This window comes from Panthera onca, chromosome D3, assembly GCF_046562875.1.
Source record: "Panthera onca isolate mPanOnc1 chromosome D3, mPanOnc1 haplotype 2, whole genome shotgun sequence".
Classification (NCBI taxonomy): domain Eukaryota; kingdom Metazoa; phylum Chordata; class Mammalia; order Carnivora; family Felidae; genus Panthera; species Panthera onca.
In genome coordinates this window covers 44896160-44921119 of record NC_138350.1, presented here as the reverse complement: position 1 = coordinate 44921119, position 24960 = coordinate 44896160, and the positions used below count along the sequence as shown (strand labels likewise).

The 24960-nt window shown below is 42.5% G+C and overlaps 1 long non-coding RNA gene across 1 annotated transcript; it reads left to right on the top strand.

The window, feature by feature from the left end:
• The first annotated feature begins 12997 nt into the window (after positions 1 to 12997).
• On the top strand, positions 12998 to 24006 carry LOC132665107 (uncharacterized). The gene is made up of 3 exons (XR_009603972.2): positions 12998 to 13070; positions 13772 to 13913; positions 23733 to 24006. It is a non-coding gene; the product is annotated as an uncharacterized LOC132665107 (long non-coding RNA).
• The last annotated feature ends 954 nt before the right edge of the window (positions 24007 to 24960 follow it).

Genomic DNA, 24960 nt, shown 5'->3' with positions numbered 1-24960 from the left:
CATTAACACTGAAGCCCCTGGACTCTTCAGTTTATGTGGGGAGTCATTATCTTGACCTAGAATGCGACTTTTCAGACAGTCTCTCACTGAATCGTGGCTATCCCCTTGGATTTTTTCCCGCAGATGTAGCTCCCCTCCAACTTCTTGCCTCTAGATGGGTGCTAAAAAGATCTGTGTTAACAGTTTAAAGGATTACTGTATACTGGGACTGCAAGCAGATCGAGCAGAAGGAAGGGGATGTTGGGTTACCTGATTGGCTCAGTTGGTTAAGCATCCGAATCTTGATCTCAGCTCAGTCTTGATCTCAGGGTCGTGAGTTCAAGCCCCCGCAATGGGCGCTGGGTGTGAGCCTACTTTTAAAAAAATAAAAGAAGGAAAGGGATGTTAAATGCTCATATCGAACACTCTATAAGAACACTTAGATTATTATATTGAATTTGTGAGTGCACTATTGTTTAGAATAGTCTTGTCAAAATACTTCTCTAAGTTCCACTCCTAAAAAGACATAATTTTGACTGCTTTATCTTCCTCTGTGCTTAACATTAACCCTATGTCAAAGGGTACAGTGGTATTATTACTATCATTTTTATTGGCATTGGCTAAACACTGAGAGGGATTTAAGTAACTTGCCTAAAATCAAACAGTTCATTAGCAAGGAGTCGGGAGTCTCTGTCTCTGCTAGAATAGACAGTATTTTGCCAACCTTGTCCACTCAGTCTGTCTGCTTTTGCCAAAATCACAGTTTCTCATTATTCAGTCCAGAAAAATGCCATCAGCAAATGAGTAAGCCATCATCATGAGCTACAGTGTGGAAGCACCTGGAGACCAGAAGGTTCCTCATCCTTGCCTATTTTCCCAAGTTGCTGTGACAACTAAAAGTATACATGTATGTGAAAGTTCTTGTAAGCTATGAACTTCTATTCAAATGAAAATACTGATGATGATACTAATGGCATTTGACATCTGGGAAGTATTTTCAGTGAGTCAGTCATTGAGCTGAATTCTTTTTTTTTTTTTTTTTAATTTTTTTTAACGTTTATTTACTTTTGAGACAGAGAGAGACAGAGCATGAACGGGGGAGGGTCAGAGAGAGAGAGGGAGACACAGAATCTGAAACAGGCTCCAGGCTCTGAGCTGTCAGCACAGAGCCTGACGCGGGGCTCGAAGTCACGAGCCGTGAGATCAGGACCTGAGCCGAAGTCGGACGCTTAACCGACTGAGCCACCCAGGCACCCCAAGCTGAATTCTTTATGCATCATCTCATTTACTCCTCCTTTAAGTGCTATAAAGTCTACTCAGACCAATCCCACCCCAAATCATTATTGTTTGCTAAAAAAAAATACAAAAGGGACAAGAAAACCCAATGTACACCCCAAATAAGTCAAATCAAACACTTCACCATAACTTTCTCTTACATTCATAACTTATCACTCACTTAACAGAGGTTCTAAGAATCTAAATACACATATTTATTTAAAAATTTTTTTATTTATTTTGAGAGAGAGAGAGAAAGAATGCAATATGAACAGGGAAGAGGCAGAGAGAGACAGAGAGAATCCCAAGCAGTCTCTGTGCTGTTAACACACTGAGCCTGATGCAGGGCTTGATTTCACAAACTGTGAGATCATGACCTAGGCTAAAATCAAGAGTCCAACACTTAACCGAATGAGCCACCCAGGTGCCAATAAATATATATATACACTCCTACAGCAATTTATGTATGTATGTATGTATGTATGTATGTATGTATGTATTTATTTATTATTTGAGAGAGAGGGAGTGCAAGCCCCAGAGAGGGGCAGAGAGAGAGAAACAATCTGTTTTTTAAGTTATTTATTTTGAGAGAGAGAGCATGAGCAGGGTAGGGGTGGAGAGAGAGGAAGACAGAGAGGGAGAGAGAATCCCAAGAATCCGACATGGAACTTGATCCCATGACCTTGGGATCATAACTTGGAAATCAAGAGTTGGACACTCAACCAACTGACCCACCCAGGTGCCCTGTGACTTGCAATTTATAAACAAGAGCAAGGCTTATCTTCTTCAAAATTGTCACTTGAATAATTATCCCTGGCTACCCCTTGGGTCCAAGTTCCTCTAGGCGGTGGCCTCTTTTCTCACTCCTACTCTTCAATATAACAGAAAGAGAAGCCTTTGAAAGCAGTTAATGTGAAACCAAAGCTGAGACTGATAATCAGAGCCTGAGAAGAGGAAATGCCAGCTTCTTTTAAGATGATGTTACTTCCTTTTTATAGACTAAAAACCAGTCTTTTCATAGTGGCTTGTCAAGGCATAAGTGGCAACGTGGTTCCTAAATGTCTAACAAAAGGGAAATACCTTAAATTATAGTACAGTCATAAAATGGAATATTATGAGCCAATTAAAATGATTTTTCAATGAGAAAAATTACAGAGGAAATCCTCAAAATAAAATGGTAAATGATAAAATCAGGATACGTAACTGTTTGTGTGGTATGTCCATAGGTTGTTTTACACACACACACACACACACACACACACACACAACATGATTCAAATGTTAACAGAGGTTAACTTTGGATTTTGAAGTTATGAAGTTTCAAAAATTTTAACTATTATACTTTCTCTTATTTTATAAACATTCTATAATGAATATTTATTATTTTAATAATAAAAAAAGATGGAGGAAAATAATAGAAGGGTTAAATATTGTGGTTTAAATGTGGACAAGAGTTTCTGAAGACTATAGTTTCCAATAGTAAATATGCGGTTTTAATAGTCCTATTTACTTGTGAATAGAAATATTATCTTCCTATGTTGTTTCCCCTTATTCTAGTTGCTTTTTATCAGATTCCTACTTGCACTACATGGTTCTGATCTTGCCAGCATGTACAGAATTTCCCAGGAGTACTTGCTGAATGTTTTGGGCAAATGGCTTTCAGATGAGTGGGGCTCAGCCCAGCTCAAGGGATCCTGCAGTGCACTAAGACTTTCCTTCTAATTTAAAGGAGATTATTTAAATTTGCCTAAAGCTCTCAATGTGCTACTTGAAAGTTCTGCTAAACATAGAACCAAACCGAGAAAAACCTCTAGGGAATACATTTGGCAAAAATAGGAGTAAGATGCATTTTTACAAGTAGGTATTTGAATATTAAGTGTGGAAAAGAAAGACATTTATTAATTGGAGATAAACTCCTGAAAATCACTTAAAATGTAAATATGGGACATGATTATAATGCAGAGGTATTATTTTCTCCCTTAGAAGAGGATTTTTATGGGTGCCTGGGTGGCTCAGTCGGTTAAGCATTGCTGATTGTGTTGCTGTTTGCTGTCAGACACCTTCCCTGCCTCCCCCCTGCTTCTGTTCTGCCTCTCTCTATCTGCTATTTCAGGGAACAACATTTCTCAGGTCCTTGCCCTCTGGCCTTGATGTAGCTTCTATTTAGCCATTGGAAGCTCCTGGAAGACTGGAGTGGGGAGAAAGGGAGAAGGCATGATGCTTTCCTCCCTCTCTCTCTTCCTTGGGTGGTGTCTTTGGTTCTAGCTTTTTCTCCTCTTTGGTATCAGCTTCTGCCAGGTGATGCCGAATCCTGGCTTCCATGAACTCTCTGCCCTCTCAGCCTTGGTAGCTTCCAGCTGTTGCTAATCTCTTTTTGGCTTCTCCACTCTTTCATCAATTATATATTGAATTCCTTCTATTAAATTCCCTCCAAAATACTCAAACTGGCTTCTGCTTTTCACACTAGACTCTGGCAATACAACTGGTTGTAATTTAGGATCGTGTTGGGAAAGGCACCCAGTTCAAGGGAACATACATAAGGGAAGCAAAGTAAAGACAATTTCAGAGACCCACTGCACCATCAGATATTTTGTCACAATGGTATCAGGCAAAATGCAGGGGCTGCATGAAGTGGGGTTTCTTTACGCAAAGAGATTTAGAGAGAATTTTAAGCATGTGTTGAAAGAAAAACAAAAGTTGGCTATCTTAACAATCTGGGTTTGATGGCTGATAACTGGTGAATTGTTTATGTATCATAGGGAGAGTCCATTTATTTCTTTAGGAATGAGCTATGGAGCTTCAAACAATACCTGTTCTCTTGAGTAGAAGCCTTCTGAGAACATCCAAATTCAATAAAAACTGAACAAAGCCTCAATACACGACAATGTCTCCCATGGCTGTGCTAAGCATGATTGGGCAACAGAGCGTATTTAATTTTTAAAAAACCACTTTGAGATAATTACTAGCTGCTTTTTAAATTTTAAAATTCTCAACTCTGTATTTATTAAGTCAGGACCATAATTTGTGAAATCAAAGAATTACCAGTTGCTATAGTTTTGTCACCAATGGGGAATCCTTATGATAGAGGCAAGAATAGAACAGTTACCAACTGAGCCCTATAAAGAAAGAAGGCAAATAAGGTGTGCTCAGTACATAGTAGAGAAAAATCTTTTTTTTTAAAGGCTTATTTATTTATTTTGAGAGAGAGAGAGAGAGAGAGAGAGAGAGAGAGCATGAGTGGGGGAGGTGCAGAGAGAGAGAGAGAGAGAGACAGAGAATCCCAAGCAGGCTTGCATAGTCAGCACAGAGCCCGATGTGGGGCTTGAACCCACGAACCATGAGATCATGACCTGAGCCCAAATCAAGAGTCAGATGCTTAACCGACTAAGCCACGCAGGCGCCCCAGAAAAATCTTACTTGAATGAATGCACGCATGCCTGAAATTATCAGTGAACAGGAACAGGGAATTCATTCTGTCTAGACTTAGTAGTATCTTTTAAGCAAGGTTTTGAAGAATGGTGAGTCATTGTGGAGGCAAGAGGAGGATGAGATTTCAGGAAGATCCAAAAAGTAGAATGGAGAAAGTGAGCAGTGGCCAAGTGAGGCTGGGGTAGGGAGTGTGGTAGGCAAGGCTGGCTTTGTAGGTCAGATAAGCAGTTTTGACTTCCTTTTATGAACAGAAGGGCATGGAATTCTTTTGAGTTGAGGAATGACATGATCACATCTCTGCTTTGCAAGTTCCTTGCATGTACAAGTTCAATATAGATTTGTCAAATTAAATTTCTGAAAGATGATAATGAAACAGCAGCTAAAAATTCTTCTGAATATAATTCCTCTTCAGGTTAGGAACATTTTCCTGCCAGGTGTGGTTAATACCTATTGTTGGTTTCCTAGCAACCATACATCTTTTTGGTGGAGAAAACAGAAGGGTCAGTTGAACATCTCCATTTAGAATCACTCAAGGGACAGTGTATCTCCAAGGAGACACTTGCCTCATTTGTTCCCTCAACTTCCAGAGAATACAGGTGGGTCGGAAGGGATAACTGAGGTTTGGGGTGGGGTGGGATCATGTTTCTGCAGGAAGGTTGGGGAGTACAGGGTGGGGGAAGGGTGCAGCCTTCTCCACCATGCATCAGAATAAGGTTTGCACAGAAAACTTAAGCACAAAGGAATTTGCAGAGAGAGGCTCAGATGAAATGGGAGGCATGAAGCTGTCAGATGGGCTCCAAGGGTGAGATTTGGGTGAGACAGGATAAAGATAGAAGGAGTGAAGGGCAGAGACATCACCAAGACACTGAGTATCTTTTTGGTAATCCTTAGAACAGTCCTCAAGGAAGTTGTTATGATGTCAAATTGATAGATGAGCAAACAGAGACCTGTAGAAGGTAAGGGGCTTGACCAACCTAGCCAGACCAGGGTCTTATCATTTCAAGGGCAAGGAGCACAAGCAAAAAACTCATCCACCCACCATGGTCACTTGTGGCCACCTTGGACTAAGTCCACTCTCTGCTGATCTTCCTTGACTTCTCCTTGGCATCTGCTCCTTTCCCACTTCCTCTTAAAAACATTGCATGGTTTCTGTCCCCACTTCCCCCCCTTCACCTCCTAACCCTCCAGCTCCTCCTTGTAGGCATTCTTGACAGGCATCTCTTCCTCTGGCAATGGCTTCCTTCTTCTGAGAGGTAGTATACTGGGAGCTCCGTGCCCAGCCTCTTCTCTTCTCACACTACAAACCCTCTGTGATGATCTGTCTACTGCCCTGATTTCAACCTCCCCTAACACTGGACTGATGATCTGTCAGTGTAGGTCTCTGCTTCAGACAGTTCAGCTGCCTCCAGTCCCATATTCCTTAGTATGCATGTGGCTATTCCACAATCATTTCAAATACCATAGCAGAGCCCATCATTCCTACCCTGAAGTCTCCATCTGATTCAGCATTCTGTTAGGAGTTTCTCATCAGGGGACAATTTGTTTCAGAGACAGGGCCACTGTATCTCTAGGCTTCCTTTCAGATCTCAACGATCCAACTCTGCGATCACAGAACAAACACTACGTCACAACCTGAACTTAATGCCAACACGCCTCCTCCAAAAGGGAAAATAAATCTCAATCTGCAATGTTCTTGACTCTATCAGGTGAGAAGAGGAGGGGATGAGGAAGAGGAGGGAGGGAAAGAGACCCTCATAGAACTGGGTCAGCACCTGCTAGGAATGAAGTCGGTTGTTTAGCAACAGTACCCTCTCCTCACCTCCCCCTAGATATCAATTTGCGATATTCCATTCCTCCCTCCTTCTTTCAGGCTTGCTCTCAGTGTTTATTTCAGGCAGATTTTACCTATATAAAATCGGAAGGGAGGGGATGCATTTATCATGTTCTTACTGCTGACATAGCTGAATATGGAATTTTCAGATCATAGAGAAATGCACAATTCTTCAAATGAAATTGCTTCTTTTGGCCATTATTTATTTAACAAAAATTTATTGAATGTGTCTGCAATGTGCTTGACACTCTGCAAAGTACTCAGTTGAAAAATCTTCCATAGGAAGGTTTGAAAACTGAAATGAATTCCTTGTGTCCAAGGAGGACTAAGAATTGGTGGAGACATCACACATTAACATTCTAACTTTAGGAACATATGTGGGTTGCTGGACATAATATCAAAAATCAATTGCATTACTATATGCCGGTAATAAACATCCTGAAAAATACCATTTATAACAGCAACAAAACCACAACTTATCTAGGAGTTAAACTAACAAATGATGTATAAGACTTAGTGAGAAGGAAAAAAAAAATGCCTTGGCATGGAGAAAACTATAAAACTCTATGAAAAAAATATTTTAAGAAATCTAAGCAAATGGAAAACATATATTGTATTTGTGGTTGGGAAGACATAAAATCCTAAAGAGTCAATTCTCTCTAAAGTAATCTGTGAATCCAATAGAATTTAAAATTTTTAAAAGTTATTTGTTTATTTATTTTGAGAGAGAGAGTGCATGCATGTGCAAGTGTGAATGGAGTCGGGGCAGAGAGAATCCCAAGCAGGTTCTGCATTACCAGCACGGAGCCCAGCTTGGGGCTCGAACTCATGAGCCATGAGATCACTACCTGAGCTGAAATCAAGAAGGGGACACTTAACCAACTGAGCCACCCAGGTGCCCCAATCCAATAGAATTTAGACGAAAAATCCCGATTGATATTTTGTGGATCTCTATAAGCTGATTCTAAAATTAATACAGATAAGTAAAGAGCTAATAGCAACCACAGTAATTTTATTTCATTTTATTTATTTAGATCTATCTATCTATCTATCTATCTAGAGAGGGAGAGAGAGCATGGGGGAGAGACAGAGAGGAGAGAGAGAAAGAATCCCAAGCAGTCTCCATGCTGTCAACATAGAGCCCAACGTGGACTTTAACTCACAAACGGTGAGATCATGAACTGAGTCAAAATCAAGAGTCAACGCTCAACTGACTGATCCACCCAGGTACCCCAACCATGGTAATTTTAAACACAAAGAAAATGGCAGGAGATATTAGGACTTCTTACAATATTGCAGGAATTATGGAAGTGTGACACTGGTGCAGAAATGGAAAAAGCACACTACAAGAACAGAACAGGGACCCCAAAACAGACTTATGCATAAAGGAGTCTTTATACACAAACGAGATAGAATTACCAATTAGTGGGGGAAAGGTGGACAGTTTAGTAAATGGTGCTGGGAAAATTGGGTCTCCATAGGGAAAAAGAATTAATCACATCACCATCCTACATCATAAGCAAAAAACTTTTGCAGAGAGCTTAAACAAGAAGAATAAAACTTTAACGTTTATTTATTTTTGAGAGACAGCATGAGCAGGGGAGGGGTAGAGAGAGGGAGACACAGAATCTGAAGCAGGCTCCAGGCTCCAAGCTGTCAGCATAGAGTCCGACGTGGGGCTCAAACCCACCAACTGTGGGATCATGACCTGAGCCAAGGTCAGAGTTTAACTGACTGAGCCACCCTGGTGCCACAAGAGTAAAACTTTAATAGCCTAAAGAGTATAGGTGAGAATATCTTTATAAGCCTGGGTGAGGGAGTAATTTCTTAAGACTCAAAAACATAAAGCAAAGGAAAAGATTAATATGTTTGTTAAAGGAAATTTTCAGAAAAGGTAAAATCATACAGACATAAAATTAACACATATTAAAGATTTTATTTACAGTGAGCCTGGCTGGCTCAGTCGGTGGAGCGTGTAACTCTTGATCTCCAGGTTGTGAGTTTGAGCCCCATGTTGGGTGGAGAGGTTGTTTGAAAAGAATAAAACCTTAAAAAAAAGATTTTATTTACTTCATTATTAATGAGGGAACCAGGCAGACATTACAACTGTTAAAATGAGAAAGCAGAGAACCACAAATTTATAGGGAATAAAGGCATGTTGAAATAAATTTCCACAGGCAGGTTTGGGGAAGGGGATTAAGGAGTATGGGCAGACTGAGTCAAACTGCCACCAGACAGAATTTTATTTTCATGTCCAGAGACAAGAATTATTTTACATAGCTATCAGTATTTGCAATATAAAATTTGTAAAATAGCTCAAAACAATGAGCAGCTAAAATCCAATAACCTGGAAAAATGAGCTCTAAACAATGCATAATTTTCCCTGGAGAACACCCAGCAATCCTTCATGTTTATTCCAAATGTCCTAAATATTTGACTATATTTAAAAAAAAAAAAAACAAAAAACAACCTTTGGTCTATCAAAAGACATTATAAATTAAGTGAAAACATAAGCCAGAGTAAGAGAAACTTTTTGTGATGCGTATAATTAACAAAAGATTCTCCAAAATATATAAAGAATTTCTACAAATCAATAAAAAAACATAAAAATACCAGTAGAAAATGGGCAAATGTTATGAAGAGGCAATTCAGGAAAGAGAAACAAAGAGAAACAGAGTGACAAATATGCTCAACCTCACCAGTAGTGAGAAAAATGCAAATTAAACCACAGTGACATAACATTTCACATTTGCTAGATTGGAACAAAATAAAGCAGACTGACAATTACAAATGTTGGGGACCACACAGTGCCATGGGAAAAAAATACCGTGAAAGTGTGAATTGGTACAACCACTAAAGCAACGGGGTTATTGCTAGTAAAATTAAAGATGTGTATGTCCTCAAACCAAGTAATATATTTCCTTGGATTTTCTTCTACATGTGCGCAAGGAAATAGAAACATTTTGGGGCACCTGGGTGGCTCAGTCGGTTAAGCGTCTGACTCTTGATTTCAGCTCTGGTCATGATCTCACAGTTCGAGCCCCACATCAGGCTCTGTGCTGACAGCGCAGAGCCTGATTGGGATTCTCTCTCTCTGCCCCTCTCCTACTTGTTCGTACTCTCTCTCTCTTTCTCTCTCTCTCAAAACAAATAAATAAATTAAAAAAAACCACAAGACTATTTTGACAGCATGGCCTATAATAGCAAAATATTAGAAACCATTGAAGTGGCCATCAACAGAATTTAAAAAATTGTGATATGTCTATACAAAGGAGTGCTATATAGCCATTAAAATGAAAGAATCAGAGCTACATGTGTGAACATGGATAAGTCCCCCAAACATAATATTGGGTGGAAGAACATGTTGCAGAACAATGCATATGTATGTTATTGTCCATACCAAAACACATATGGAAATGATAAAAAAAAAATGTGTGTGTAATATAGTAGTAACTTCTGGGGTAGGATGCGGGTAGAATCCAGGAGGGCTACAAAGGGTCTGTGTTGTGACTGCTTTATTTCCCAGGCTTTAGAAACTGGATATACAGTGTTTGCTGCATTTTCCTCTAAATTGTTATATGTCTTAAGTAGGTGATAGTTTTTTGTCTATGTACCTGGATTATACTTGGTATAAGTAGATTTCAGCCCCAAAGCTAAACCAAAGTCCCCTTTCCCCTTTTCTGTTCATTTCTCTCAGAAATGGACTTCCCGCTCCCCCCAGGCCAAGTTTTGGCTCCTAAGGAACCCAGGGAGTGAACTGTAGGTAGATTCCTTCCCTTTTAGGAACACTGACTCTAGCAAGAGCTGGCACAATCTTTGTCAGGAGCGTCTGTCCTCTAGGAGGTGGACTGGATTTGCCTGCCAGCAGCCAGGTGTGGGAAGTCTAGAAGGAAGAGAAAAAAGCACGTTTCCTTCTTCCCTAAAGGAAAGCCTTTCCTCCTGCCATACCGGGCTTGAAACAAAGCAAGATGTAGTGGGGATCCAGGTGGGGGAGAGAGAGACTTCAGGATAGGAATTCCTGTCCAATTCTGTGAAGGCCAGCTCTAATCTTTCCCCTGACCAATATTAGCCCTGCAGGGCACATGAGAAAACACAGCTCAGGATCCCACAGCAAAATGTGTAAGTCAAGGACCAAACACATCAAGAAGATATAATAACCAGGAATGTATATGTATGTGGAATAGACATTTATCCTGCCAAGCATCCTCACCCACTTCTCATTTTGAAGGATTCTCTACCTCCCCCTATAGAAGCTCAAAATACCCTACTGTCATTTTGCCAGTGTCTTGTCTTCCAAGGCAAGTCATGAGACCAAGGCTCTGGCGATGGACAAACATTTGCCTCCCTCCATTTAGGAGCTAGTGATACAAGAGAGCAGAAACTACAGAATTTGTCCAGCAGGCTGGGGTCTCCAGCAAGACTGAGTTCCTGTGGCAGCATTTTGGCTCTGCTGCTCACATTCCAGTTGCTGGGAGCTGCTCAAGGCATTGGGGAACAGCATGTGTAGCTTTGCAGAGATAGCGTGATATCTGCAACTTCCTCATGTGGCTTCTTCCGTGGCTTGCTGTGCAGCTCCTGGCTGGGTAGCACTGAGCCCAGTTGTTTTAGGTCTTCCAATAATTCTGGGAGGTACTTTTTCTGCTTAAATGGGCCAAAGTAAATTTTGTTTGCAGTGTAGAATCCTGACAGATGTACCTAGCAACACAGCCTTTAAATTGATGAAGTAAAAAGGATCAGAATCACATGGGGAAACTGACAAATGCCTTGATCAGAATGGAAGATGTAAAAGTCATTCTTTCAGAAACTGATAGATCCGGGTGACAAAACATCAACAAAGATTCCGAAGGTTTGAACAAGGTGATTTGAAAACGTGATCTAGGGGTACCTGGCTGCCCCAGTTGGTGGAGGATGCAACTCTTGATCTCAGAGTTGTGCGTTCAAGCCCCACGTTGGGTGTAGAAATTACTTAAAAAATATATATTAAAAATAAAACAAGATAAAATAAAATAACATGTGATTTTATACATATGGATATAAATAGAGCCTGATATCTAATAAAAGCAGAATTAAACCAGTCAACATACATGTAATGAGCACATGCTATGTGACAGGCACTGTTCCAGACACTTGGGATACATCAGTGAATAAAATGAAACCTCTCCTCCAGTATGGTCCCTTGCAGCAACCTCCTCTCAGGAGGCCAAAGTGAGTCCTTCTTCTGCCATGCAGTCATATTCCCCTTGCTCTGGGCTTGGCCTTATCAAAGCATCTTCTCAGCAAAAGCAAGCTTCTTCCTGTAAGGAATTCTTAAACCACTGCTAAGAAACCAAAATTATCTTTATCTTGTTGCACAGAAAATTGACTTTATAATACTTTTATCTAGTGGGGTGATGAAAATAGTCTGGAATTAGATAATGGTGATGGTCACACAACCTTGTGAATATACTAAAGCCCACTGAATTGTACAATTTTAGAGGGTCAATTTTATGGTATGTGAATTATATGTCCATTAAAAAAAAAGATTTAGCAACTGGCCCAGCACCTATCATTCAATAAGGGCTGAATAAATGATAGATGCTATATATCTATCATCTATACAGTTATCATCTCCTTTTAGCATTTATCCTTAAAAACAACAGAGATGCTTGGGATATCGTATAATTTTCTAGAATCTTCTCTCATTCACCACTATCATGCAAGTCTGTAGGGACCCTGGAGCTGATAACATCTGTGGCTTTCATATGTGCCATTCTGATTTGGGTTCAGATGTTATGTATTGGGAAGCAGAGGAAGCCTGAATCTTTTCCACTAAGCCTCTCAGGGGTTGATGGTCATCCCCTAGATTATTTGTGCTGTTTAACAAGAGGCAGGACAGGGTCAGTTTATAGTGTCAACCTCTCCTTATATACATAGCCAAAGATAAGGTTAAAATTTAGAGCTCCTGTAGTTAAAAATGTTATTTGTGACTCTCATACAGAGGTATAAAAATTTGCTATTAGACATTTCATTAGGTGCCTTTACACCTCCCACCCCCCAACATGTTTATATATAGTGTTCATCTTCTAAAAATTAATAAAAAGAAAGCTTTGCAAAAGTTACCAAAACAGGGGCGCCTGGGTGGCTCAGTCGGTTAAACATTCAACTTCAGCTTAGATTGTAATCTCACAGTTTGTGGGTTTGAGCCTTGCATCAGGCTCTCTGCTGTCGACACAGAGCCCACTTTGGATCCTCTGTCCCCCTCTCCCTATCCTTCTCCTGCTCATGTGCATGTGCTCTTTCTGTCTCTCTCTCAAAAATAAATAAACATTTTTTAAAAAGTTGTGAAAACACTAAAAAAAGAACCACACTGATGTATGAAAGACACACAGCATTTGAAATGCACATTAAATTTTTACCTGGAATGGTAATCTGAGATACAAATAACTTTTTAGCTGATGCGTATTTTTTAAATTATAAGAATTATAAAGTTACTTTCTCTTTCTGCAAGATAGCCAAGAGGGGACAAAAGCTGAATTATAAGCCCACACAATTTATGGTTCTTCAGGTTTGCCACTTGGTGAGTAGCAATAAAATAATTTGATAATAGTGAGAGAAACTCAAGAACCCAGGAGGATATTTGATATGGCACTATAAAAAACAAGCCATCATTATAAATTTAAAGGTATTATATAAAATAGCCAACTGGTACACCCAATCCACAAATCACCTTTGACTACAGACTTCAAGGTCATAAAAAAATGAGGCTGTTTACCCTAAAGTTTGATACAAGATAGTATAAAGAAGACATGTTTTGGGGGTTCTTTTTTTGGTTGATAATATTGCCCTGTGTACCTTCTTAAAGAAGAACAGAGAGAAATTATTTATTTCATTTGGCAACAATACAGTTTCTCTCTTCCAAAGAACTCAAAGTATTTGTACAAGTATTCACTGATAGCCTTGTAGAGATGGAGGAGCAGGGGGGAGGGCGGAGAAGGCGGCAGGGTGGAAAAGTGAGAGAGGATGGAGAATGGGGGAAGATGGAGAAGGGGAGGAGGGTGGAGAAAAGGGAGCAGGATGCAGAAGGGGGGAGAGCGGAGAAGAGGGTAGGGTAGAGAAGGGAGAAAGATGAAAAGGGGAAGGTGAGGAGGGGGAAGGTGGAAGTGGGGAGGATGGAGAAGGGGGATGAGGAGGAAGAGTGAAGGAAAAGAAGGAAGTGCCAGCAGGGGCAGGTGCTAAAAATGGTAAAGTAATTTTCCTGTTTTTCTTAATAATTCCCAGGATGTCTACAACCGTGTCAACTCACTACTAAGTCAGCTGCAAATTACTCGGTTCCCAACCTAATATTTGGTGTACAAATGAGGGCACCGTGCTCTGTAAGGTTGTTCTTGCACAGTTGCGTCTGCCTCAGCAGGGAAAACATGTAAGTATTTGCACAAACCGGTCTGTTATCTCAGAGAATCCAGGATTGTTTCAAAGTGGCTTCAATTCAGTTTAGTGGGTAATTATTGAGCATCAACTAAGTTCTGGGCCTTTTAGGGATTTGGTGGCGAATGTATTCATGCAGGGCTTCTCAGACTGTGCTCCCAGGGTTAGTAACATTTGCAGCCCCTGGAAATTTTTAAGAAATGCAATTTCCAGCGCCCCACCCCTTGCTACACAAGTCAGGGATTCTGGTCCCATGTCTGCATTTTAGTAAGTCACGGGGTGACTGACTACAGTTTAAGAACCACTAATGTTGTGTTAATGGGTGACTCTCAATGCAATAAAGCTCAATAATTGTTAGATGAATGGATGGATGACAAAGCAAACAATAACAATAAAATGAAGGGGCTGTTGCGGAGATTGGGGCGGCACAAAATATTAGCATACTCGGAAGAAAGCATCCTCCGTCAGTCTCAGCTTTCCATGCTTGCCGGCTGGGGCACACGCCTGTGTTCCCAGCATGGCCGTTGCTTTCTTTTTCTTTGTTCATTTGTTTATTGATGTTTGTTTACTTCCTATTGTGGGAAGAACAAAACAACAAGAAAATAAAGACATGAACATGATCAGACAAAACCAGAGGCATTTGAGAACTGGTGATGTCCTCACAGCAAGGTTGGTTTTGATGGATTCTTTGGGATAAGAGTAAGGAGCGCTTGGTTCGTTATTTATAAAAGGAGCAGAATTCACTGTTGGTTCACTCGGCCCTGGTGTGCACAGTCACCTCTCTTCTCCCTCATTCTGGAAGAGGCTGGCAGAGCTAAGCTCAGCTGGCTTAGTGAAGTCGGAACTTGCCTGGGGACACAAAACTTCCTCCACGAAAGGTTTTTTATTTATTTTTTTGTTAAATAAAGGAAACACTTTTGTGTCTTCTAAGCTGCTGCTGGCCTCCAGCCTGGCTCCCTGCAGCTCCTTCTTCCCAGGATCTGACTTAGAGTCACAGGGGCTTTCTTGGCATTCAAAACCCTCACACGTTTTGGAGCGAAGTAAACGCAGTGAGAACCTCTTTCAGTGAATTTCCAGGGAATCTCAACTGTGGGAGCCCCGGAAAGTCCTTCTGCCCCTGAGGACACTGGAGCCACCTAACAGATGAGGACACTTGGGTTTCGTAATGTAACTTTTGTCACAGTGGAGCGCACTTTAGAATTTCACTTCCTGTTTTAATTCTGTTTGGAGATGAAATCTGCTGAGATTTCATTTCAAAAGAGCAGTTCGAACTTCGTCCGGAAACTTTCTCTGCAAACTAGAAAAGCGAATGGGAACAAAATTGTAGTCAGCGCCTACGGACAACCAGTTACATACTAATTTGAACAGCCAGTGAATACTGGTAGTGAAGTGCTGATGGTATTCAGCTTTGGGTTCTGGGCACCAGGGCTTTGGGGGTAAGGGGCTGGAGAGCTTTGCACTGGAGGGATTTCGAATGCAATCTCAGACAGCCAAGGTTTTGCAGATGGGACAGCCCGGGAAGGAGAGGGAAAGACTGATAGAGAACAGGGGGCTGAGGTGTGGAGGGAGAGAGGTGTGAGGGCAGCCACAGGATATCAGCAAGGGATAGCAAAGGCTTAAAAGGCTGTGGGGAGGGGCGCCTGGGTGGCTCAGTTACTTGAGCATCCCACTCTTGATTTCGGGCTCAGGTCAGGATTTCACGGTTTGTGAGTTCGAGCCCCACGTTGGGCTCTGTGCTGACACTGAGGAACCTGCTTGGGATTCTCTCTCTTGCTCTCTCTCAAAATAAATAAGCTTAAAATTAAATTAAATTAAATTAAATTAAATTAAATTAAATTAAGAGTTGTGGGGAGTTAGGCTGTGAGGCCTTGTGCCAAGTTAAACAAACACGGACTTCATTCCACTGGCCAGAGGGAGGTGTGGACAGTGTTTCCTCAGGGAGGATGGGCTGAGCCTGTCCAGTTTGACAAAGATCGCTCTGTGGGAAAGAAGAAAGCAGCTGGGAGGCTGCTGGGATAGCCCAGGTAAAAGTGGCAGGCACGAATCTTCGTCCAAGTCTGGGGCTCTTCCCCCTGCCCCAGAGCTCCCTGGCCGAGCAGAGTTAGCATTCCCCGCGGAACTGGAGGCACAGCCAGAGACAGAATGTGGCATGCCTGAAAGTTCTTCAAGGTATTAAATTTTGTCTTAAAAATTCATGCAGATGTTTGCTGCAGGAAGCTGGGCCGTATTTTTGTCCTATGACTTAACGTGCCCTATGCGTCCTCCAGGGCCACCCATTCTCCATGTTGGGAAGGGGTCTGCACTGTGTAAGCCTCTCTGTTGACATCCCTTTGCACGTTAATCGAGCAGGGGTGCCAGGCTCATCGTGTGGAGCAGTGAGCCATCTGTACAAAGAGTACCTTTCTGTGTCATGTAGACAATGGCTTCACTTGTCTTGAACGAAAGGATTTCCTGAATTGGATTTCATTTAATTAATTCTATTGTCCGTCTCTTCTAATACTTTTCCTCCGCTTACTATGATACTCAGTTAATTGGCTTGACAGATCCATAGATAACTAATTGGCAGGCGTAGAGGACACGCTGACTCACCAATGGGAGGTCTGTAGCCTTAGCTCCGTTGCGGAGTATTTTGTATTCTGTCTGACTGTTCTAAGACTGATCGTAGTAGTTAACGTTAACTGGGCACGTATGGGGTGCCGGACACTACTCTGGGCTACGTTATTTCATTTCTTCTCTACAGCTGGCCCGAGGTAGATGATGCTATTATTCTATTATTCCCATTTATAGATGAGAAGACTGGGATAGAGAGCCAGGATATGACCTGAAGTGGTCGAAATCCAATGTGAGAGTTTTCAGTCTGTTCACTCTGGGAATAAAATGGAAACTTTCGTGCACGACTCGACCAGTAACACTTAAGATCCTCTGCAACCTTGGCATTTCCTGATTATGTGAACTTTTATTTTTAAAATTTTTAAATGTTTACTTGTTTTTGAGAGATAGAGACAGACAGACAGACAGCATGAGCAGAGAAGAGGCAGAGAGACAGGGAGACACAGAATCCGAAGCAGGCTCCAGGCTCTGAGCTGTCAGCACAGAGCCTGACGCGGGGCTTGAACTTGAGAACCATGAGATCATGACCTGAGCAGAAGTCAGACACTTAACCAACTGAGTGAGCCACCCAGGCGCCCCCTGATTTTGTGAACTTTTGAAAGAGCAGATTGATTCCGAGGAGAATGGGCAGACAGACTACAATGAAATCCACTTTTTCTCTAGGCGACCTCCCTGAGATGAAAGGGTACCCAGTAAGACTTTTCTTTTCTTTTCTTTTTTTTTAGTTTTTTTAATGTTTACTTTATTTTTGAGAGAGACAGAGACAAAGTGCGAGTGGGGGAGGGGCAGAGAGAGAGGGAGACACAGAATCCAGAGCATAGAGCCCAACGCAGGCCTCAAACCTACGGACTGTGAGATCATGACCTGAGCTGAAGTTGGAGCCTTCGCCAGCTGAGCCACCCTGGTGCCCCAAGACTTTTCCATTGGAATTGTAACTTTCTTGTTTTTATTGGGTGTATAGGTAGAAGTTGCAGAGATTAATATATATATGTTTTAAAGTTTATTTTGAGAGGGAAAGATAGTATGAGTGGTGGTGGGGGGGAGGGGAGAGACCGAGAGAGAGAGAGAGAGAGAGAGAGAGAGAGAGAGAGAGAGACCCAAGCAGGCTCCATGCTCAGTGTGAAGACCAACTCGGGGCTCAATCTCATGACCGTGAGATTGTGACCTAAGCCAGAATCAAGAGTTGGACACTTAACCAACTGAGCCACCCAGGCACACTGAGATTAATGTATTTGAAAGAAAACTTGATTTTCTTTTGAGTTATAAAACAAAAATGAAGACACTGTCAGTGTCTTAGTCTTCTGGGGCTGCCATAACAGAACATCACAGACTGTGTGAGATTTATTTTCTTACAGTTCTGGGGGCTGGAAGTCCAGATCAAAGTTCCAGCAGGGTTCGGTTTCTAGTGACAGCTCTCTTCCCTGTTTGCAGATGGCTGCTTTGTCCTCGAGTGGCCTTTCCTCTGAGGGAGGGGGAGGGGAAGGAGAGGAAGCGCTCTCCTTTTATAAAGCCGCCAGTCCTAGTGGATTAGGACTCCATCCTTACGTCCTCATTTAACCTTAATTACCTCCCAAAGGCCTTATTTCGAAATACTGCCACATGGCAGGTTGGGTCTTCAACATATACATCTGGGGGAGAAAATTTAGTCCATAGAAGGCTTTAACATTTGCCTTGGCACTGAGCTCCCCTTACCCTAGGGTGAAAGCCCCAGTGACTATGCCTGGTCCCCCCTTGTGACATAGAGAACTTGGCTCTTCCAGGGTGCACATTTCACTGGCCTCACCCTCCTCCATGTGTCTGCAACACTTAGGGCTGGTGCCCATGGGAAGTTCCATGGCAAACATACTAACAAAACAAGCACTAGCTTGCCGTGTTTTGTTGTTTTGTTAGTATGTTGGCAAAGCTGTCTCTCTTTTGCTGGGTTTAAAAATGCAATAGATGTTTTGTCATAATGAATTGTATCATTGTTTCTCTGGTGCATTTTAGTGGAAATCACTGTTTTATATTATATATGTTGTTCTGGGGGAAATTCCACTTCTTTTGTTATAAACATTACAGAGGGGCACCTGGGTGGTTAGGTCAGTTAAGCGACCGACTTTGGCTCAGGTCATGATCTCATGGTCCGTGGGTTCGAGCCCCATCAGGCTCTGTGCTGACAGCTCAGAGCCTGGAGCCTGCTTCGGATTCTGTGTCTCTGTCTGTTTCTACGCCTCCCTCACTCGTGCTCTGTCTTTCTCTCTCTCTCTCAAAAATAAATAAAAATATTTTTAAAAAACCTTAACTAAACATTACAGAATAGCAATAATGTAATTCATCACATTTCTAGAGCACTTTACAGGTTTCAAATTGATCTTATTTACTTAATTTCCTCATTTGGTCCCTGGGGAATAAGCAAGACAAGTACTATTCCCATTTTACAGATGAGGAAATCAAAACTCAGGGGAATTTGTCCACTCACACAGTGAGCTGGGAAATTCTTTTATCTGCAGGTAGTTTTCTTCCTACAATGTCTCATCGCCCACACCACCCTCTGCAAACACATGCCCCAATTTCTCCATGCCGCCTACCGCCTCTTATCTCCTGGGTTGTGGACCCCTTTGACACAAGAAAGCATTCTCTCCTAGACTTAGGTTTTGGATTATGATGACCTCAGGCAGCTCAGGAGCAAAGTTCACAAAGATTCCACGGAGGGCTTGTTTTCAGTGTTCCTTGGTGAGGCTGCCTCCGGGTGTCTTGAGATTCAGGGTCACCCCGCCGCTGAGACACAGCACTGCTGAGCTCACGAAGCCCCCCAGGCTTGTTTTGACTGTACATCGATGTCATCTCTGAGCTATGGCTACTGTGCTTTGGGGATGCAAAGTTTTGAAGATGACTGTAAATACTGCACCCCCATCCCCTCAGAAAAACCCAGTCCAAGGAAAACAGCAAAAACTAACTGAAACTAAGACAACAGCACAAATATTTATGGGGATAGAAACTGAAACACCAGCAAAAACAAAGAATGCATTTCAGATTGGTCTTAATGAAAACAAACATCATGGTATCTAATGGAAATACATATATTTTTTTACCATCAGATCTGATACCTTTGAATGATTGTTACAACTAGCAGGATAAAGTCAAAAATGATTTCCTCAAAATAGTAATTAATTTCAGCCATTTGCCTTCACATAGATTGTGTATTGTTGCCTAATGTCATGGGAAGGGCCCAGGAATGGGACTCAGGACAAATGACACAAGTAGTTGTATAACTTTAAGCATGTCACCAAATCCTGCACAAAGCTCAAAGTGACCTTCACTTTCTTCAGCTGAGCAGAGAAGAGGAGGGACTGGGGAGACAGACGGCTATGCAGACACGGTGTCATCCAGAGGGGCTGAACTGTGTGATCTCTAACACACTGGCTCAGACTATGGGCTGGAACTGGGGTGCCCAGGTTCAAATCCCAGCTTCATCATCTGAAAGCTGAGTGACCTTGACAAATTCCTTAGCTCTCCATGCCTCCTTTCCCTTACTTGTAAAACCCCAATCTCACTGTGTTATGAGTATTAAATTAGTAAATATATCGAAGTACGTCAAATAATGCCCAGCACGCAGTAAGTACCTGACAAATGTTAAATGTTACTATTACTATTAGATGATCTTACCTTGGAGGAAATATTGTGTGCACTGGAGAGAAAGAATGGAGGCGATTTCTCTAAGGATTGTGGGCTTTGACTAGGGAATAAATAGAAAGGAAAGAAACTAATATTTAAATAATTATGTATTCCTATGCACTAAATAAGAGATGATACACATGAGGACTCAAAAAATATTTTCTCGGGGCGCCTGGGTGGCTCAGTCAGTTAAGCGTCCTACTTCGACTCAGGTCACGATCTCGCGGCCCGTGAGTTCGAGCCCCGCGTCGGGCTCTGTGCTGACTGCTTGGAGCCCGAAGCCTGTTTCAGATTCTGTGTCTCCCTCTCTCTCTGACCCTCCCCCGTTCATGCTCTGTCTCTCTCTGTCTCAAAAATAAATAAACGTTAAAAAAAAATTAAAAAAAAATATTTTCTCTAGGAATGAATAATCCTGAGAAGTAAGGCTTTTTTTTTTTTTTTTTAAATTTCTATTTTTTAGAAGAGGAGTCTGAAGATCAGAGAGGTTAAGTAACTTGCTTGAACTGGGTGTTGTACGGAAACCAGTTTGACAATAAATTTCATATTTAAACAAAAAAAAAGTAACTTGCTTGAGATCACACAGCTAGCAGTGCCTGACCTAGGATTGGAGCCCAGGTCTCCACAGTCCTGAATCCTGTCCCTTCCTTTACACCATAATGCTCCCCAGAGGTTAGCCAGGAAAGGGATACTAACACATCCACCAGAATGACAGTTGTCTCCTGTTTGGTGACAGCTGCAGGGCACCAGAGCAGGGCCAGCACCAAGTGCTGCCAGGGTGCCCCTTCATCACCAGCTGCTGCCCTCCCCTCCCCTCCAGCTGCTACTATCATCCAAACCTCCCCGCTCACCCCACTCAGCCCTCTCGGCTAACATGACAAATGCCAGGACTGGATGGGTCTGATATGAGGATGTTTTGCATGCATAATTAGCAGATACATAGCTGACCCTCAGCTGGTATAAGGCAGGTATTGGGTATGTTTGTCTTTGGCTCCCAGCCAAGAAGAACACATGCCTGACTGCCCCTCCCTCTGCACGTCCTGCCCCTCTGCTCCTTAACCTCCCTGCTTAGTGAAGACCAAAAGACCCAGTTGGCTTAGACATTCATATAAATGGCAATTCTCTTGCTAATCAGTGTGTTAGCTGTCAGGGAGGTGAGAAAAGCGCAGACAGGCCCTCCCTTGGGGAGTTCACATGTAACTGGGGAGAAGGCCATCCTACTGGGATACAGCCACGTGGAGGTGCTCCCAGGGGGGCCAGACTGGTGGGAGGCAGGAGGGAGAGGGGGGTGGCTCAGTCTCCAAGAGAAAGCTCCGCAGAGAAGGCGATTTTTGAGCTGGGGAGGAGTCTGAGGGACTCAAGGAAGGGCAAAATAGAGACAACCACAGATACAAGGCCCAGGGTCAGGAAGGAGCAGGGGACTTCTGGTGGGCAGATAGCATAGGGCGCCTGGGGAGAATGGCAGCTGTGGAAGGGCCTGTGTGCCCCACTCAGGGGCCCAGACAACCTCGAGGGCCCAGGAGCCAGGGAGACTTTAAGGAGGGGAGCTGTGTGGCTGGATTGGCTCTGGAGTTGTGTTCAAGATGCTGCAGTGTGGGTGATAGATTTATGGAAGAGGTGCAGTCAGGAGGCTGTCTCCCCAGGTTGTCTCTAGGGGCCCGGTCTCCTCTGCTGTGGGTGATAGAGGGAGAACTGAAGAGAAGTTATTGAGGCGAGTATGAAAACTCAAGCCAAGAATCATACTCAGGTTTCTAGTGGAGAGATTGCGCTGGTGGTGACCATTTAATGGAGGTAGGAAAGGTCACATTAGGACACATGTGAGCTTTGGCTCACAACCCAACAGGGTAATGGGGATGGGGACAAAAGTCTGCTCTCTTCCAAAAAGCACCCATAAGGGAAGTCCCGTCTCAGAGCCTAAGCAGGGAGGGTGCTTAGAGGGAGAGATGGCCACTGGAATCATTCATCCCTTCATCCCTTCGGCCATTGAGTGCCTGCTGCAAGCGGTAGGGAGCTAGATGCAAGGCAGGCAGAAGTAGAAGAGCCAGCGCCTGTCCTCCAGAGACTTGCAGAGTCACTGAGAAGGAGGACAGATAAACGGGAAAGCATGTTAGGGTATGATCCATGCAATGGTAAAAATGAGATAGGAAAATGATGGGGTCAGGGAAGACTTCCTGGAGGAGGTGGTATCCAAGTTGAGTCTTGAGAGATTTGTAGAAGTTGACTGAAATATAGAACCTGTACCTTCCAGCAGAGGAAACAGCCTGTGTAAAAGTGTGGGGAGGAAGCAGGGTGGGACCAGAAGGAGATTCAGGGAGCAGGTGGTCCTGGATTTAAAAAATGAAGTTTGGGGGAAAAAAAAAAAAAAGGGTAACTAGTTGAGGTGTGGATGTGCTCAGTAACTTCACTGTGATAATCCTTTCACAATGGACACACCTATTAAACCACATCACACACAGTTAAAAAAAAATCATGTTATACAACCTAAGTATATACAATTCTTGTCAATCATATTTCAGTAGAGCTGGGGAGAAAATGACCTTTGAGCAATTTCAGAACTAGAAGCTGTTCCACAATAATAAAAAGACTTCATATCAAGTAGCAGCCACCTCGACTCTGGCACTGGCAGGACCACAGGAGATACATGCACAGGACTTGCTGATGACAGAAGTCGGTTCAACTGAGTCAGACCAGGACAAACTGGGGCATCGGCTGCACTTGGTGGAGAACACCTGGTTCCTTGTGTGGAGGGATAGACACACACCCTCTGAGCCCTCTCCACAGTGTTTATAGTCTGTTCACCAATTACACCCCCGCTTGTTGATGGGTGAAGCCTAACACAGCGCTCTCTGTTCATGGCCTGGCTCCATTCCAACCATCTTAGAGACACGATGGTGAGAAATGCCCAGGTATGTCATCAAGCTCCCTAAGGACCAGGTGTGTCCTTCCTGACCACAGCAGGTGACATTTACTTACATCCCCCTTCTTTCCTGACTGCCCTACATGTACATTTCATCCGATGAGTTACAAAATATCTGCTTTGCTGTCTGCGCTGGTATCTCCTTTCCCCCGGATGGGAGCATCCGGCCTTATTCATGATCTGCAGCCAATTCCCCCAGTGAATATGGGCCAGGCACCTCACTTGTCTTCATTTCAAAGCCCCTTTCAGCTTTCATTTCAGCTTCATTTCATTTCATCTCAAAGTGAGGGGCTGGACTACAGTATTTTTAGGGGCCCATCCACACCCAACTCTTGGCAGAGCTGTTCAGATCGAGGATCCTGCTAAGTATCTGGCTCATCCTCGCAGCCTTCTAAGGGGATAAACAGGTTACTGATAGGCTGTCCAATGTCAGCATTTCTCTAGTGACGTACCATGAAATAGTCTGTTCTCTCTCTCCCTCACTCCATCTCTTTCTCTTCATTTCCTTCCTGGTTCCCCACCCCAGGTTAAGGAGCAGCAGAAAGTCTGCTTAGTCTTAAACTGGGCACAGCTGTGTATTCAAGAACCATTAATGATGCCATTTGGTTTTGACAGGGTTTCTTTTCTCCTCTCTAGGGAAGCCAGGAATTCCCACTTGCTCGTTTGTTCTTACCTTCCTAGACAATCCTACCAAATCATTGCAACTTGGTGCAGAGAAAGAACAGCATGAACTGGGAATTGGCTACTGTTCTATGCTTGTATGATGAATAGATCAAAGAGAATTATGGAGGAATCCATTAATTTAAGCCAGAAGAAAGCTGAAGAAGTTACAGACTACATTAAGTATAAACTGCAAACTAATTGGCCATCTTGGAAATATCATAGTTTTTCAGATTATTATAAAGTTCCAAAGCCCTACTGTATCTTTTTACACATAAAGAAATTTAAGACTAAAAATAAGATAATTCATTTAAGCTCACAATATTATTTGGTCTTATTTTGGGGAGCTGTCAAGTAAAATGACAAATTAAAAAGGGCTAATCTTCCAAAATAGAGTACAGCGACCTTTTCCTTTTTTTTTTTTTCTTAAATGCGTTGGGCCAATTTTTTTTTTAAGTTTATTTATTTTGAGAAAGGGAAGGGGAAAAAGGGGGGGCATGATGAGAGGGGGAGGGGCAGAGAGAGAGTGGGGAAAGATGATCTGAAGTGGGCTCTGCGCTGACAGTAGAAATCTTGATGTGGGGCTTGCACTCATGAAGATCACGACCTGAGATCATGACCTGAGCTGAAGTCGGACGCTTAACCAACTGAGCCACGCAGGTACCCCAGCAAACTTTTTCTTAAAGGGCCACATGGTAAATATCTCAGATTTATAGTCTATATAGTCTCTGCCATTATAGCACCATAGACATGTAAACGAATGGACATGGCTATGTTCCAATAAAACTTTATTAAAAAAAAACAGACAGTGACACTAGGATAGCTATAATAATAATTTTATTTATTATTTTTAGAAGATTTTATTTTTAAGTAATCTCCACACCCAGTGTGGGGCTTGAACCCACAACACTGAGATCAGGAGTTGCATGCTGTACCTACTGAGCCAGCCAGGTGTCTCATATAACCATAATTTTTTTAAAGGAAAAAAAAAAAGTGTTGGCAAGGATGTGGAGAAATTGGACCCTCATACATTTCTAGTAGGAATGTAAAATGGTACAGCCACTGTGGAAGGCAGTTTGACCAGTTCTTCAAAAAGTTAAACATAGAATTACCATATGACCCAGCAATTTTTACTTTTAGGTCTATACTCCAAATAATTGAAACAGGAACTTGACCAAGTACATGTACAAACATGTTTATAGCA